At 38.1% G+C, this 17,240-nt stretch overlaps 1 protein-coding gene across 7 annotated transcripts in view; it reads left to right on the top strand.

Moving 5' to 3' along the window:
- The window catches only part of CACNA2D1 (calcium voltage-gated channel auxiliary subunit alpha2delta 1), a 503,379-nt gene that overhangs the window by 313,975 nt on the left and 172,164 nt on the right, over window positions 1-17,240 (top strand). The gene's annotated exons all lie outside the window — the stretch shown is intronic.

Here is a 17,240-nt window from a genome sequence, read left to right as displayed (position 1 = left end):
CACTGATGAAAGTTTACTAGTTCTTTCCTAAGCCATCATGAATTTTGTAAAGAAATGGCAGTTTCTTCTTGGAGGCACAACCAGTCTTTATAAATTATTCCCTTGGGGTCCTTCCCTAGAGTATAACTTCCTGGAGGGCAAGCTCTTGGGTACTCATAGCAGGTGACTTAGTTCTTATAGTAACCAGCACATTGTACTCACTCAGTGAGGTTTTTTTCCCAATAAGTCAGTGAATCAAAGTTCCAACAACAGCTTCTCTTGACACAAATATGAACTGGCTGAAGAATACCAGAGTCATAATTATCTATCTCCCATCTCTGTGCTCTATACGTGGTCTTGTTTTTAAGGATGCCCTTTCACCACCACCCCCAATTTCAGCCCAGACCTGTGTGAGTTTCTGTAATCTGAAGGATTGGAATCAAAAGACCCTGAAGAAAACACTTGCCCTTTGCAAATGCCTCCTGTTGACCAGAAACCATACCATACCATATATCATACCATATATCATATCATATATCTTTCTTTGCCTTCAAATTACAAACATGACAGAACAAATGCTTGAAAAGAAATCTGTACCATTTTACTGTTTCCTAATCCTGAGACAAGAAAGGTCTTTCTTCATTTAATACTAATCAAATAGAAACCAGTCAGTGGAGGAATACATGAAAAGATCATTAACAGTACAATAGAAATACTGAAGTATTAAAGACCCAGATTAAAGGCATTTTTCCTTCGAGGGGTTATTTCAGGTACTTCACAGAAAACAACATTAAATGGATGCTTAGTATCTCCAAAGGAAGAACCAGTGATCTGTGTGACAAATAGACTGGAATAAAATCATCAAGATCAATACTGCTAAAATAACAATTCCTTTGGAAGAACTAACAAATTTGACAGTGCAAATTATCCATCAGTGATGCACAGAAGAGACAGGAAATATTCCCAGAATGTCAAAAAGGTTAAAAAAAATTATGGGAGAAAAGATAACATATGGAGGAGGACAATATGCAGTGAGGTAAACCATAAATCATGTGTTCTCTAAGAACAAGTCAAAGCATATGGATTAGAGATAATAAACAAATGTTTAATGGAAGAAAGCATTCAGGCATGCAGAGAAATCTGTATATAATTGTAGATTTGAAAGGCTACAGTGTCTCTTTCATTAGAGGAGAGAATATATTAACATTAGCTAGGACACTGGACATAGGAATATTTTTTAGCAAAGATTTTTTAAGGATTTAGCCAAGATTCTCAAAAGACAAGAACATTTATACCAAAAACTTGCTCAAGGATATCCAAGAGGAGATTTCTAGTAGGCAGCTAAAAATTGAATTTGGCCTAGAATATTTTTATGCTTAGCTTATGAGTGGACTTTGAAAACAGGTGCCTGAAATTTCCCCAGCAAATGTAAAGTTCCAGGTATAGCAAAGCCAGATTGAATTACAGATGCATTTTGGTGTGCTGGCACAATGTGAAAATCAGAAGGAGTCTGAGTGATTTGGGATGTGGTACATTGTCCAGTTTGCCACAATCCCATTACTCTCTGTTGTTCCACTCTCAGCCTGTTGCACTTTATCTACACAACATAAAAAATAAAAATGTACAGGATAGAATCCTTAGCACATTTAAGGGAAGGTGTGGGCAGGGGTAGGGAGTGTACAATATGAGTAGCTGGAAATGAAGAAGGAGTAGCTTTCATAATAGAAATAAATCTTACAAAGAAGTCCATAAATTTTGTATATGTTGGATTCCAGATTAAATTTGGCATCTTCGGTTTCCTGTTATCCTTCCATGTTTATTATGCTCGTCTATCACCACTTAAGATTTGAATTTACAGAATGATATATTCAAGTGTAGTCTATTGATTTAGTTCATTATAATGATGATACATGGCCGCACTTAAAGGTAAAACAAGCATTCAGAGGTGATCAATTATTCCTTTGGAATATAACCTTTCAGTTGGCTGCATCTGAATTAGTCAGTTTGCAGGGAGCTATTGGGTTATAAGCTTTACAAGGGCTGTGATATGAGACAATGCATAAGTGGTATTTATATTCACCTTATGGGTATAAAAATAAATACTCAGTGACAGCCAGATTTAGCTGAAGCAGTTGCTGAAATAAAGGGTAAAATTAATGTCCCTTTGGATTGCATCATATGATAAAAAGTTACGACTATAGTTACTTAAACAAATTTTCCAATTGAAACCTAAAGGTGCAGGTGTAACTGGGCTAAATTATTTGGTGAGCCACAGTTCCAGGAAGAATGTAAGGCACATAGCCTTACTGGAAACTTAAGACAATCATTCCCGTCTCCAGTGTGCTGACTAATGTTAACATATTCTCTCCTCTAATTACGTAATCATGACGTCCTACAGTTTTTCTAATCAGATACTAAGTATTCTTTAAAAACCAATTCAAGTACTGCTTTCTCTGGAAGCCTCCCTTGGTTTTTCTAGGTAGTAAGCAAATGGTATTTCCTTCCTCTGGGTGTTCTAAACAAGCAGTTACACCTATCTGGTTTTATGGTATAATACTTTACACTGTAGTATTTGTATACCAGGATAATCTATTAAATTTTTAGCAACTTGAGATAAGGATCTTACTCAGTTTCTCTCTAGTGTTAGTAATAGTTTGGAGTAATGGTTGAGATAATGCCTGTTAAATTGGGTAGGTGTTCATGTGTTTCAGTCCCCATATTACTTACATAGCATTTGTAAGGACATGTTTACTTTTTATTATTTTTTAAAGATTTATTTATTTATTTATCTGAGACAGAGAGAGAGAGCTCAAGCAGGGCAGAGAGGCAGAGGGAGAGGGAGAAGCAGGCTCCCCGCTCATTCGATGTGGGGCTCCATCCCAGAACCCTGGGATCATGACCTGAGCCAAAGCCAGACGCTTAACCAACTGAGCCCTGCAGGTGTCCCAGGACATGTTTGCTTTTTAAAGTGGCGCTCTATTTGCAGAGTAACTAGGAAATCTCTGGCAAGCATGGTGGAAGTGAAAATGTTTTGAGGTTGGGTGGAAACAAGTTAAGAGGGAAATGGCAAAGCTGGACTTGACTATGGACGCTGTTTTCTCATATTTTCTCATCTGCCCCTCCCTCTCTTGGCCCCTGAAACAGTCATGAGGACTAAGAGTAACATCAAAACAGACAATCCAAAACTGATTCAAGTTGGGGATTAGAAGAGTTAGAATATTTGTTTTCAGTTACTACAAGTGCCATACGAATCAGGATTTTGGGTTCCAAGTCTGGGCAGATCTGCTAAGCTAAGTTATTATGAATCTCTGTGATGACACATGGTATCAGGCTTATTGTATTTACTCCATCAAACTAAAGTTCTGTCTGATTATGCACATAAGTAGAATAAATAATAGTTGTTGAATTTCATTTCCAAAGAGGTGATAGCATTAAAATGGGTACCTTTCAATATAAGATTTTTTTTTTAACTTTTTACCAGGAAAAAATGTCTTAAATATATAGGAGACAAAATAGTATAATATCTCCATAATTGCTTCATCTATTGTTTAATTATTTTAAGATAAATTAGAGATACGGCATTTCATTCCTATATGCTTCTGTATGCAACTTGTTTTTCCCCCTTAAATAATGACAAGGCATACACGTATGATCACTGTACACATTGCTGTATGAGGAGGTAGTAGAGTGTGATGGTTAAGAGATTGCATTCTGGAGTGCCACTGCCTGGATTTGAATCCCAGCTCTGCCATTTTCTAGCTGGGTGATATTGGCAGTCATATAATCTCTCTGTGGTTTACTCTCTTGATCTGTAAAATAAAGGTAATACTAATACCTACCTCACCCAGTTACTGTGAAAATTAGTTAACACATATAAAGCTTGTAGAACTTTCCTGTCTTATAGTAGGCAATCCAGGAATGTTAATGAGTGTAATTTTAAAAAAATAGTAATTATTAATATGATTGTAATAAATTTAAGATTTATTTGACATGATTTTAGCTCCAAGTGGAGCCTGTTTGTATGTGTGTATTTGTTAAAATAATGAAGGGGTATTAGATTGAGCTATTTTCCATTTTATCATTATGAAGATAATCTTTCATTTGTGTAAAAAACTTAAGACAATGCATAACAAAATAAAAATCTGAGTAGAATCCTCAAAAAACACTTTAAAAATATGAACACAATGCAGCAATTTGTCTTCATATCATTATAGATTTTGTATAACCAGATTTGAAAGGAAAATTAAATGTCCAAAAAATAAAAGAAAATGCTACTAATGCAACATTTTTAAATGAAATTTCACATTCAAGTTCTCCTTAAATTTGAAATGGATTGAGGTTCTTAGTTTAGGTTTTAGAGACATCTGTCCCAACAAATCCTTAAATTCCCTGAAGGTTAGTGAAGCAGATTCCCCAGAAGGCTTGAATTGCGCCAGCAAGCTGCACTATTTTCTTAATTCCCAGAGCAAGCAAAAAGAAAGCAGATCATTACAAACCGTTATTAACCTAGTTCCAAGATCTATGTTTCTGACTAAAATCCAAATGAAATGAGTTAACCCAGAATTCCCATGTCGATAAATTGAATTGATTTATTTGCTACATTTTATTGTATTGATCATGTTAAAAATTTGACCTGTCTGCGACATTTGGCTAGTCTTCTGAATTCCCTTGCATATTTATGTTGCTATTTATTTTCTTAGCAGAATCTTGTCCATATTAAAATTAATTCCAACATAATGCCCTATCTAAATGTCTTTTTAAAAATGCAATCTTTCATGATTTCATTTTAGAGAACTAAATGTGATTCAAGAATGAGCTAGTAGAGGTATGCATCAAACAGCAAGGCAATCCATTCTAATTATTAAAGAAACAATCAAAGTCTAGGTTTCTTTTCTAACTTTTTTTTTAACGCTATCTTATAATATGCAACCTTTATTTTCAGGCTCTGTTAATGACTGACATTGATTCCTCAACTAGGTGATGGCATAGAAATAGAATATTAAGATAGCAGCAACTCTCTGAACAGAAAAGTGACCACTTTCTGGAAGGTAGGATGTGCAGAGAAGTGAATCCGAGGCAATGTTTGGGAAGATAGATGGTGGGGGAGGGGGGCCTCCATCAGCTGCTACCGGCAAGTGATAGAGCCTCGGAGCACAAAATCAGAACTTTCAGAAGTTGGCTCCACTGAGGGATGTCGCTCCAGTGGCTAAGCGGGGGGTGGAAACATCGCGGGACAGTGTGGTCTCAGGACCCGCAGGATCACAGAAAAACCGGGGGTGCCTGAGTGCGGCAGAGCTCCCAGGTATCGGAGCGGGGAAGCCGGCTGCAGAGGCGGAGCCCAGGCGCGGGCTCTCAGCTCGGGGTTGCCATAAACCGTGATCCGCGGCACAGTCGGGCCCCTGCTCCTCCAGCAGGGACCCAACAAGCGGCAGATCCGGGGAGACTCACCTTCCTCCCCTGGGAGGAGCCACGCGGGACTGCACCGCAGGGACCTGCTGGGTTTGGAGACTCCACCCGGGGTCGGGTGCCAGAGATAGAAACGCTCCGTCACAGGCCGGATGAGCATGGAGAGCACCGGAGACCGGGGAAACGGGAGTAGGTGACTGCTTTTCTCTGGGGCCTCACTGAGGAGTGGGGCCCTGAGTTCTTGGCTCCTCCGGGGCAGAGATTGGGAGAGATTCACTCTTGTCCCCCAAAGCTGTAGGGAAAGCTTGCAGGGAACAAAAGTTCCCGAGCAAACCCGAGCAGATTACTTAGCGTGCCCAGGCAAGGGCGGGGCAATTCTGCCTCCAGCAAAGACATTTGGCTACTGGGGCGCCTGGGTGGCTCAGCGGGTTAAGCGTCTGCCTTCGGCTCAGGTCATGATCCCAGGGTCCTGGGATCGAGTCCCGCATCGGGCTCCCTGCTCAATGGGGAGCCTGCTTCTCCCTCTCCCTCTGCTGCTGCTCCCCCCGCTGTGCTCTCTCTCTCTGTGTGTGTCAAATAAATAAATAAAACCTTAAAAAAAAAAAAAAAGACATTTGGCTACCACGGCAACAGGTCGCTCCCCCAGAAGATCAGCGAGAACAGCCAGCCAAGACCAAGTTTACCGATCAATGAGAACGGCAGAACTCCAGCGCTAGGGGAATATTGCACATAGAATTCATGGCTTTTTTACCATGATTCTGTAGTCTTTCAAAGTTAATTTTTTTTTATTTTCTTTTTTTTCTTTTTCTTTTTCTTTTTTTGAGTTTTTCGTTTTCCCTTTTTCAACCAACATCTTATCAATCCCTTTTTTAAAAAATCTTTTTTATTTTTCATTTTTAGAGTCATATTCTATCCCTTCATAGTAGTTACTCTCTCTTTAAAATTTTGGGATACAGTTTCTTCTAACAGACCAAAATATACCCTAAATCTCTAGTGTATGGCTTTGTTCTAGTCTCCTGCCTGATCACATTCTCTCCCTTTTTTTTTTAATCCTCTTCTTTCTTTTTTCAACCTACTTTTTTTTTTTTTAAGATTTTTATTTATTTTTTAGAGAGCGAGCGAGAGAGAAACAGCATGAGAGGGGAGAGGGTCAGAGGGAGAAGCAGGCTCCCTGCAAAGCAGGGAGCCCGACGCAGGGCTCGATCCCAGGACCCTGGGATCATGACCTGAGCCAAAGGCAGTCGCTTAACCATCTGAGCCACCCAGGCGCCCCTTTTTCAACCTACTTCTTACCAACTCCTTTTATAAAATCTTTTATAATTCTCATCTTTCAGTCATATTCCATCCCTTCATCGTATTAACCCTTATTTTTGTACATATATAAGCTTTTCCTTCTTTAAAATTTTGGGAGGCACTTTCTTCTAACAGACCAAAATACGCCCAAAACCTAGTGTGTGGCACTGATCTGTGCACCAGCCTGATCATATTTGATCATATTCTGTTTTTTTGTTTGTTTGTTTGTTTTTTATCTTTTTCTTTTTTCTTTCTTTCCCTTTCTTTTCCCCCAGTTTCAGGTCTTTTCTGATTAGTTTAGAGTATATTTTCTGGGGATGTTGTTACCCTGTTAGCATTTTGTTCTCTCATTCATCTGTTCTCCTCTGGACAAAATGACAAGACAGAAAAAATCACCTCAACCAAAAGAAAAAGAGGCAGTACCGACTGCCAGGGACCTAATCAATACGGACATTAGTAAGATGTCAGAACTAGAGTTCAGAATGACGATTTTAAACATACTAGCTGGGCTTGAAAAAAGCATGGAAGATATTAGAGAAACCCTTTCTGGAGAAATAAAAGAACTAAAATCTAACCAAGTTGAAATCAAAAAGGCTATTAAAGAGGTGCAGTCAAAATGGAGGCTCTAACTGCTAGGATAAATGAAGCAGAAGAGAGAATTAGTGAATAGAAGACCAAATGATGGAAAATAAAGAAGCTGAAAAAAAGAGATAAACAACTACTGGATCATGAGGGCAGAATTCGAGAGATAAGTGATACCATAAGATGAAACAATATTAGAATAATTGGGATCCCAGAAGAAGAAGAAAGAGAGAGAGGGGCAGAAGGGATATTGGAGCAAATTATAGCAGAGAACTTCCCTAATTTGGGGAAGGAAACAGGCATTAAAATCCAGGAGACACAGAGAACCCCCCCCTCAAACTCAATAAAAATAGGTCCACACCCTGACATCTAATAGTAAAACTTACGAGTCTCAGAGACAAAGAGAAAATCCTGAAAGCAGCTCAGGACAAGAGATCTGTAACCTACAATGGTAGAAATATTAGATTGGCAACAGACCTATCCACAGAGACCTGGCAGGCCAGAAAGGACTGGCAGGATATATTCAGAGCACTAAATGAGAAAAATATGCAGCCAAGAATACTATATCCATCTAGGCTGTCATTGAAAATTGAAGGAGAGATAAAAAGCTTCCAGGACAAACAAAAACTAAAAGAATTTGCAAACACGAAACCAGCCCTACAAGAAATATTGAAAGGGGTCCTCTAAGCAAAGAGAGAGCCTAAAAGTAACAGAGACCAGAAAGGAACACAGACAATATATGGTAACAGTCACCTTACAGGCAATACAATGGCACTAAATTCCTATCTTTCAATAGTTACCCTGAATGTAAATGGGCTAAATGCCCCAATCAAAAGACACAGGCTATCAGACTGGATTAAAAAACAAGACCCATCGATATGCTGTCTGCAAGAGACTCATTTGAGACCCAAGACACCCCCAGATTGAAAGTGAGGGGGTGGAAAACCATTTACCATGCTAATGGACACCAAAAGAAAGCTGGGGTGGCAATCCTTATATCAGACAAATTAGATTTTAAACCAAAGACTATAATAAGAGCTGAGGAAGGACACTATATCCTAGTTAAAGGTCTATCCAACAAGAAGACCTAATAGCTGTAAATATCTATGCCCCTAACATGGGAGCAGCCAATTATATAAGCCAATTAATAACAAAAGCAAAGAAACACATCAACAATACAATAATAGTGGGGGACTTTAACACCCCCCTCACTGAAATGGACAGATCATCTAAGCAGAAGATCAACAAGGAAATAAAGACTTTAAATGACACACTGGGCCAAATGGACTTCACAGATACATTCAGAACATTCCATCCCAAAGCAATAGAATACACATTCTTCTCTAGTGCCCATGGAACATTCTCCAGAATAGATCGCATCCTAGGTCACAAATCAGGTCTCAACTGGTACCAAAAGATTGGGATCATTACCTGCATATTTTCAGACCATAATGCTTTGAAACTAGAACTCAATCACAAGAGGAAAGTCGGAAAGAACTCAAATACATGGAGGCTAAAGAGCATCCTACTAAAGAATGAATGGGTCAACCAGGAAATTAAAGAAGAATAAAAAAAATTCATGGAAACAAATGAGAAGTAGAGAGAGCCAGCAGGTGGAGGGGCAGAGGGAGAGGGAGAGAGAGAGAATCCTAAGCAGGCTCCATGCTCAGCGCAGAGCCCAACGTGGGGCTTGATCCCACGACCCTGAGATCATGACCTGAGCTGAAATCAAGAGTCAGACGCTTAACTGACTGTGCCATCCCAGTGTCCCCAGTTCTTTCTTTTCAGAAGTAGTGTATGGTACATATATTTAGAATTCTGTGAACATTCATTACGTTTGGAAAAGTCACTGGCATTATGTGGGCATTTTATACTTACGCTGTGTAAAAATTTGTAGGGTGAACAGACATGGGGACTGGATTGTTTTGAATGGTATCTTCAACCTTTTTTTGGTTTTCACATGCATTATTATTATTATTTTTTTTAAAGATTTTATTTATTTATTTGAAAGAGAGAGAATGAGAGAGAGCACATGAGAGGGGGGAGGGTCAGAGGGAGAAGCAGACTCCCTGCCGAGCAGGGAGCCCGACGCGGGACTCGATCCCGGGACTCCAGGATCATGACCTGAGCCGAAGGCAGTGGCTTAACCAACTGAGCCACCCAGGCACCCCACATGCATTATTATTATTAAAAACTGAACGCACGTCCTGATATAAGAATATTTACTTACAAATTCTACATAAGTACTTCTGAACTAATATGTTGACACGTCTCAAAAGAGGCTTTAAGTTTAGTGACACTTTACAAAGTATTGGTTTAAGGGACATATGGCATTAAAAATCATAAGTAAAAGCATAATGATGCTTAATGATAGTGATTTATTCATATTACCATGGGAAATATCTCAACAAGCCACATGAACACGGGGCATTATTATCAGTAGTAAATTTAATACATGGCCATACTGTCCTTGCAGAAACGTATGAGTTTAGCTAATCATAATATGTTTCACGAAGAAACGAGGTTTTTGAAATGAATTCAGAGGATTTCCCCAGTTCTTCAGGTAATTAAAAAGTTATAATTCCTTAGCTTTACCCTGCAGAAAAACTATGGCCATGCATTAAATTTATAATTTAAAATTTTTCTTATTCTTATGATTCAGTAAAACAAAATTCAAATGTTATATTGAAGTCTTTACTGTGTAATTTAGACTGCGTCCTTCAACTCATGTTTCCTTTTTTTTTAATTTTTTTTTTTTTTAAAGATTTTTTTTTAAAATTTATTTGACAGAAAGAGAGAGCGAGAGCAGGAACACAGCAGGGGGAGTGGGAGAGGGAGAAGCAGGCTTCCCGCAGAGCAGGGAGCCCGATGTGGGGCTCGATCCCAGGACCCTGGGATCACGACCTGAGCCGAAGGCAGACGCTTAATGACTGAGCCACCCAGGCGCCCCTCGTGTTTCCTTTCTAATACTAGTCATTCAGTGGATACTTGCCTGAGTCATAGCATCCTCAAGGTGAAAAATAGCATCACAAACCAATTAACTTAGGAGACACAGCAATGTTCTTACTGCCATTGTAACTGGATTCATTATTTAATATTAAGCCTGGCTTTACAACCTGACCAGAATGATTAAGGCTGGATGACGCTCAGCACATTTTTCTCTCTATTCATTATTCATTAATTGGGCATGGTCAGCTGGCAGCTACTTTGATGAATCTCCATTTCTAATTGATGCAAATGATTTACTAAAAGGAAGCTTTTGGGGCGCCTGGGTGGCTAAGTCGGTTAAACATCTGACTCTTGGTTTCGGCTCAGGTCATGATCTCAGGGTTGGGGGATCAAGCCCCGGGTCGGGCTCTGCACTCAGTAGGGAGTCTGCTTGAGATTATGTCTCTCCCTTTCCTTCTGCCCATCCCTCTCTCTCTCTCAAATAAATAAATAAATCTTTAAAAAAAAAAAAAAGCTTTCCTCTGTAGGGGCAGAACAGGTGCCAGCCTTAACTAATGGAGCATCAGAATGCTTAGATAACAAGGATGAACTAGTGGTTACACAGGCAACCTTGCTATTTAATCCATGGAGTTGATACCAACATGCCGATATACCAGACTTTTCAGATTTAGTGACCAAGAAAGTCTGTTTTAAATGTAATATATGCATGGTAACTATATTGGATGAGAATGCCATGCCCAAAGGCATATTATATATCCAAGATTTTATTTGATACTGGGAATACCAGTAAAACTAAAAAACTAAAAATAAAAAAAATAAAATCTAAAATCAGTTATGGCTACATTGTCAAAGTTGCGTACCTCTGTTGAAACAATATCTATAAAACAGTTGTGAAAAAGAAAAGGATGTGTTTAGAGGCAGAAATTTTAAAGTACATATAGAGAATTGTACACCAGACTATAGTCTCTAGTTATGAAAGAATTTGGATCGTTACACAAGGACTCCTTTATTTAACTCTTTGTTTTCACTAGGGAGATAGAAACACCAATTGTGATACTTCTATAGAGAGTCTCAGTGAACCATTCTTCCTCTTTCTCCACTGTTATGGAACACAAAAAATAACAGAGAGCAAGGGAGTTAAACTTAGCCATAGTGTGATTGTGAACAGAGTTTCTAGATGAGCATATGCAGTCTGAATTGTGACAAAGTGATTAAGATACGTTCTATTGCAATTTAGGTAAAATATGTAAACTTTTAATTTCTGAACATTTTGCTATCAGAATTTTTTTTATGTTTTAAGTTAACATGACAAATGTAACAAAACATTAAAAACAAATATTTTAGTATAAATACCAATTCTAAGAATGTTTCATTTGAGGTAAATATATTAAATATGCAAGAGCCTTTTGTATCTGTCACAGACATATCATTTTGACTTTCCAAATTAAATTTGCTAATATGTACTACTTGTAAAATTGAATGGCCTACCCATCCAACACTGGCCTGTACTTTGGTCTCTGCATGATCTAATCTATTATTTAATAACTGAAATTATATTGAGATGAATAGTATGAGAAACATACTTCTCATGTTTCACTTATGTGTTCTAATAAATGCATTGGAATACATTTTAGAATAGATCTGCTCAGTTTCTCTGTATACTTTAATATAGGGTAGTCTGGAGAATTCAAAAGATATTTTGGAGGGAAAATGTTGGCAAGAGATATGCTTATTTTTTCTCCTGTGTATTCTGGTAAATAGGAAGTCTTTATTCCAGGAGGATTATTTATTTGAAAATTTTAGTTAACATATTAAACGATATATGTTAAGAAGTTTTGCTGCTAATTCCTTTTCTCACTTTTTTTTGGTATCTAATATTTGCTGTATTTTCATTATTCTGTATAATGCCATAATATATCAAGATGGGCAAAGACATAACTTACGAGGGTATCATTGTAAGTTACAATAATTTCATATGTTTAAGGAAATAAATGAGTTACATTTAGAAAGTCTAGTATTTTCGTGGAATTATTTCAGTTTATGGAGACTATAATAGGGAGAACCATGGAGACCAGCCATATTATTTTTTTCTTTATATACTTATCAAGTGTGCATTAATACTTGTCCTGATATATGATTATACAAGTTGAGAAGTACACTAATATTTTTTTTATTTTTTGAAAACTACATTATTATTTTAAAGTTATTCCTAAAAGCTCTTTACATGGTGATTTACAAGTGCAAGAATCTCCATAAAATGTATTTAAACTTATTATTTTTAAGTATGAGAGGATTCAGAGGAAACATAAGCAACGTTTACCTTAGTAAGATAATCATACAATACTTAATAGCACTCTACAAAGGGCTTAAAACAAAAATTAATGCATTTTTCTTCCAAATACATGTTCATTGTATTATTGGAAAAAAGAAAACCCAAACATGAAACATCTAGTTTCATGTGGGATCGAGCCCCACATCAGGCTCATAACTACAAAACCCACCGTAGTGTTTATACCGTTTGCTCTATAGTCATCCATTCATTTTTCCTTCTACCTCTCTTTCTCTCAAAATAGTAGGCTTTGGGGCACCTGAGTGGCTCAGTGGGTTAAGCGTCTGTCTCCAGCTCATGTCATGAGCCCAGGATCCTGGGATTGAGCCCCTCTCATCAGGCTCCCTGCTCAGGGGAGAGCCTGCTTCTCCCTCTCCCTCTGCCTGCCAGTCCCCCTGCTCGTGCTTGCTCTCTCTCTCTCTCAAATAAAAATAATAGGCCTTTTTTTCCTTCTTTTTGCTTAACATTTCCTTTTTATGCTTAAAGTCATTTTTAAAGTTTATATATACACTCCCAATGTAATTACTCTTTTATATTACTTAATAACACCCAGTTGTATCTGTGATAATTGTGACATTTTGCTATTGTTGAACATTTAACTTGTTTCCAGATTTAGATATTAAATGGCATTTCTATAAACATAATATCAATAAATCCTTCTCTCCTCCAGTCTGCCAACAAATATGTCTCAAGTGACTGAATGCGTGAAATACTTGCACATATCCACATAGTCCTACCCTAATACACACATGTACTTCATTATCTGTCTATTATCTATCATCTGATCCTTCTACTCTTCAAATATGTCTAGTAAAATTGGCTAGAAATAGATGCAAGTGGAATTTCTGGGAAAGATAGGCTTATGAAAAGTAATGTGTTATTTTCTAAAATTAGAGAAACGGGACCATAAGTTTTTTCAGACGTGAAAATGACTGTGGGTTCTTTAGCTTGAGGGTTTGATTTAAGATAGGAGAGAATATTAGAATCAACTGAGAGATTCTTTGAAAGGACAGCCTCCTCATTGGGATCACGTCTTCATTGATGGGGCCCGAGGTTCCCCAGGTGATTCTGATTAGGCCCATGCGCTAAAGACACCACCTGTAGCCTTACATCATTGATTTATAAGTCAGAAAACTGAAGGCCAGGGAATGGTGAGTGGCTCAAGTCTGAGAGGTTATTAATGCAACAGAGTAGAACCAAATTTTTCGACCACCACGCTTTTCACTTGGCTTTTCTACAGAATTTTGTAAGTATGTTCTTTGTAAGATGTATTGAATGGAAAAAAATCCCAGGGTCCCATAAGTTTGAGAATGCTGGGTCAAACTCTTGAGTGAGTCCTGTCTTGGAGCCTTTGATGTGCCAGTGTGGTTTGTTATTCTCTTAATGGAGTAGCTTTTCCGCAACTTAAGTCAGTGTGGCACTAACCCCTAGAGTATCTTGAGGGATTGTTGTCTTTTGAAACAACTTTTTTTTTTAAAGAATTATTTTATTTTAGAGCGAGAGAGAGAGAGAGCACGCGCGAGGGAAAGCGGGCTAGGGCATGAGCAGGGGGAGGGACAGAGAAGAGGGAGATTGAGAATCTCAAGCAGATAGGGTTGGGATGGGGGTGGGGGCACCTTGATCTAAGATCATGACCAGAACTGAAACCAAGAGTTGGACGCTCAACTGACCGAGCCACTCAGGCGCCACTCTTTTGAAAACATCTTTTGGTAAGTATTCCTCACCATATTACCGTTTGTGTGCTTCTAGTCTCAAATCATAGAACTGAGGGTAAAAAAGTAGGTGTTCATTAATATGCTAAGTAGTGATCCACCCAAATTTTTTCATGAGTAGGTCCAAATAAAAACATGTGACTAATTTCAACTGTTGATTTTTTAAAGCAGTGGACCCCCAGTTTTAGCGAGTACCAGATCCCCGGGAAGGCTTCTTACCCTGCAGACCGCTCAGCCCTTCCTGGGGTGTTTCTGACTGAGTCTGTCTGGGGTTGGAGACTGAGAGCCCACGTTTGAAAAATTTCAGTGCTGTTGCTTCTCCAAGGTCCATACTTCGAGAAACCATTGTTTTAAAATAAATGTTGAGGGGCGCCTGGGTGGCTCAGTTGTTAAGCGTCTGCCTTCGGCACAAGTCATGATCCCAGGGTCCTGGGATCGAGCCCCACATCAGGCTCCTTGCTCAGTGGGAAGCCTGCTTCTTCCTCTCCCACTCCCCCTGCTTGTGTTCCCTCTCTCGCTGTGTCCCTCTCTGTCAAAGAAAAAAAATCTTCAAAAAAAAATTGAGATTTTCAGAATATTTTCAGCTGAGAAAAATAGGGGCATCATTCGTAGTTGGTGTCCTCTTTACATTCATCTTACTACTGGAAGTCGTTGTTTTAATGTGCCCCTTTCCTTATTCAAGTCAGTAGTGCTCAGGAACAGACAGTGGTGAGTTTTTTAAATGTGTTAAAATCCATGGTTGAATCCACGGCCGAATCCCAGTTTATCATTTTCATTCTTTATTAAATAACCATTGAATGTTAGGTTCAGAATTCCTTTTGCTCTCTGATTCCTATTTTCCTTATAACTCGTCTCTCTCCTTTCTTCATGCTCTGCTTGCGTGCTAGTACACACACACACACACACCCCCTCCCCCCCCCAAACTTTCTTTTAGAAAAGAGTATGATTAGTGATTCCTGTGTGAAGGTATATTTTCCAAATTTTGGACTTGAAACACTACTGTTTGGTTATATATTCAGTTTCCTTGTGGGATAACTATTAGATATTCATGACTTTCATATGAAAAAAAAAAAATCAGTGATCGGTTTTCAAGTATTTTTGTCCATGACCAATTTTACAGTCCACATCACAGTCTCATGTGCACATATATACACATACACACAGTCCTATCTGAAACACAAGTTTCACAAAATAGCTCTTCAGCTTAATATATAGAGTGTACTTTTATATATTTCTAAATACGTTTCACTTAGGGACGCCTGGGTGGCTAAATCGGTTAAGCGTCTGCCTTCGGCTCAGGTCATGATCCCAGGGTCCTGGAATCGAGCCCGCATCGGGTTCCCTGCTCAGTGGGAAGCCTGCTTCTCCCTCTCCCACTCCCCCTGCTTGTGTTCCCTCTCTCTCTAACAAATAAATAAAGTCTTAATTTAAAAAAAATTTATTTATGTTTCACTTAAATAATTTGGTCATAACCAAGTTTAATATTTCATTTAAAGAATAATTTGGTTTGGGCGCCTGGGTGGCTCAGTTGGTTGGGCGACTGCCTTCGGCTCAGGTCATGATCCCGGAGTCCCTGGATCGAGTCCCGCATTGGGCTCCCTGCTCGGCAGGGAGTCTGCTTCTCCCTCTGACCCTCCCCCCTCTCATGTGCTCTCTCTCTCATTCTCTCTCTCTCAAACAAATAAAAAATCTTAAAAAAAAAAAAAAAGAATAATTTGGTTTATAAGTACCTATAAAATTGATTTCATTATCTGATTATAGGTTGGATTTGCAGCTTTGGAAGCCACTGTTTTTGTTTTTGTTTTTGTTTTTTCATTTAAGGCCATGTTGTTCTTGTCTATGTCTAAATATTTCCAATGTTGCAGTTTCCCAGGAAAAAATAAATACACACACACACACACGTGTCCTAATATCTCAGGATAATAATGTGTTATTTGGTCATTTACGTTTTTCAGGGCTGTTTGTGGACAGTTGCACACGTCAGTTCTTTGCAAACCTGCTGATTTTATGTTGTTGGCAGTGTCTTCCAGCCTTCTTGGGAAATTTTCTGGTTGTCCAGTTACGTCTTTTCTCTTGTTTATCACTTGCATCACTGTAGTGTGCTGCCAAACAGTCAAATGTGATTTGTTTTTCAGTTTGGTTTTGAGGCGATTACCTTTGGAATATGGAAAACAGTCTCCAACATTGAGTTGAAAATATAGATCTGAACTTAATTTTTTTAAAAAAGGGCAGAGTTTAAAACTATTTGAACTGAAAAAAAAAAAATTAACATAATTAAAACAACAACAACGAAAAGGTTACAGAGCTGCGTTTTGGATCAATGAATGTGATTCTCAGTTTCCTGCCAGGGGAGAGCAATAAAGTAATTCGGTATCAAAAGCCTGGTTTCAATAGATAGAAAATTAATTCTCAACCTTAAACTCCTGTGGGCTTTTCTTAAATCATTATGGATTAGACCTTACCTCCTACCTCAGGAGACAAAATGGTTGCAGTTAGGATTTAGTAGTGCTTAGTTACAAAAGATCTTTTCTAGTATACTTTATTTTTAAAACAAAAATTGGTACAACTGGAAAACCTGCAAAAAGCAAGGGAACATGATATAAAATAATCCTTTATTGCTATCTTTTTGCAGTCATGTTTACCATAAATTGTCAAACCAAGAATTATCCTCAACCGCATAATAAAAACTTAGTAGCATAGATAGTGAAATTTATATTGAGGGATAATTTTAATTCAATTGTGTTTAAAGTAATTTATCCTGTTCTATAAATGTACATTTTAATAAGTACTGCATATGAAAAAGCTCTGGTCCCGTCAGGATGATCCTGAGTGACTCCAACACTGAAGAAATGAGAAGTTCGATTTTAATGTGAATAATAGAAAGATAACGCTAATTCTGATACTTGGATGTTATTTGTGTATCTCATATTTTTTTTTACAATATTTTTTCAATATGGCTTCTTTTTGTCTCTGATGTATTTAGTATATAA

The sequence above is a fragment of the Neomonachus schauinslandi genome, chromosome 12 (assembly GCF_002201575.2).
Source record: "Neomonachus schauinslandi chromosome 12, ASM220157v2, whole genome shotgun sequence".
In the NCBI taxonomy this organism is placed as follows: Eukaryota; Metazoa; Chordata; class Mammalia; order Carnivora; family Phocidae; genus Neomonachus; species Neomonachus schauinslandi.
Note: the sequence above shows the minus strand (reverse complement) of the source record. Positions and strands in the feature narration are given on the sequence as shown.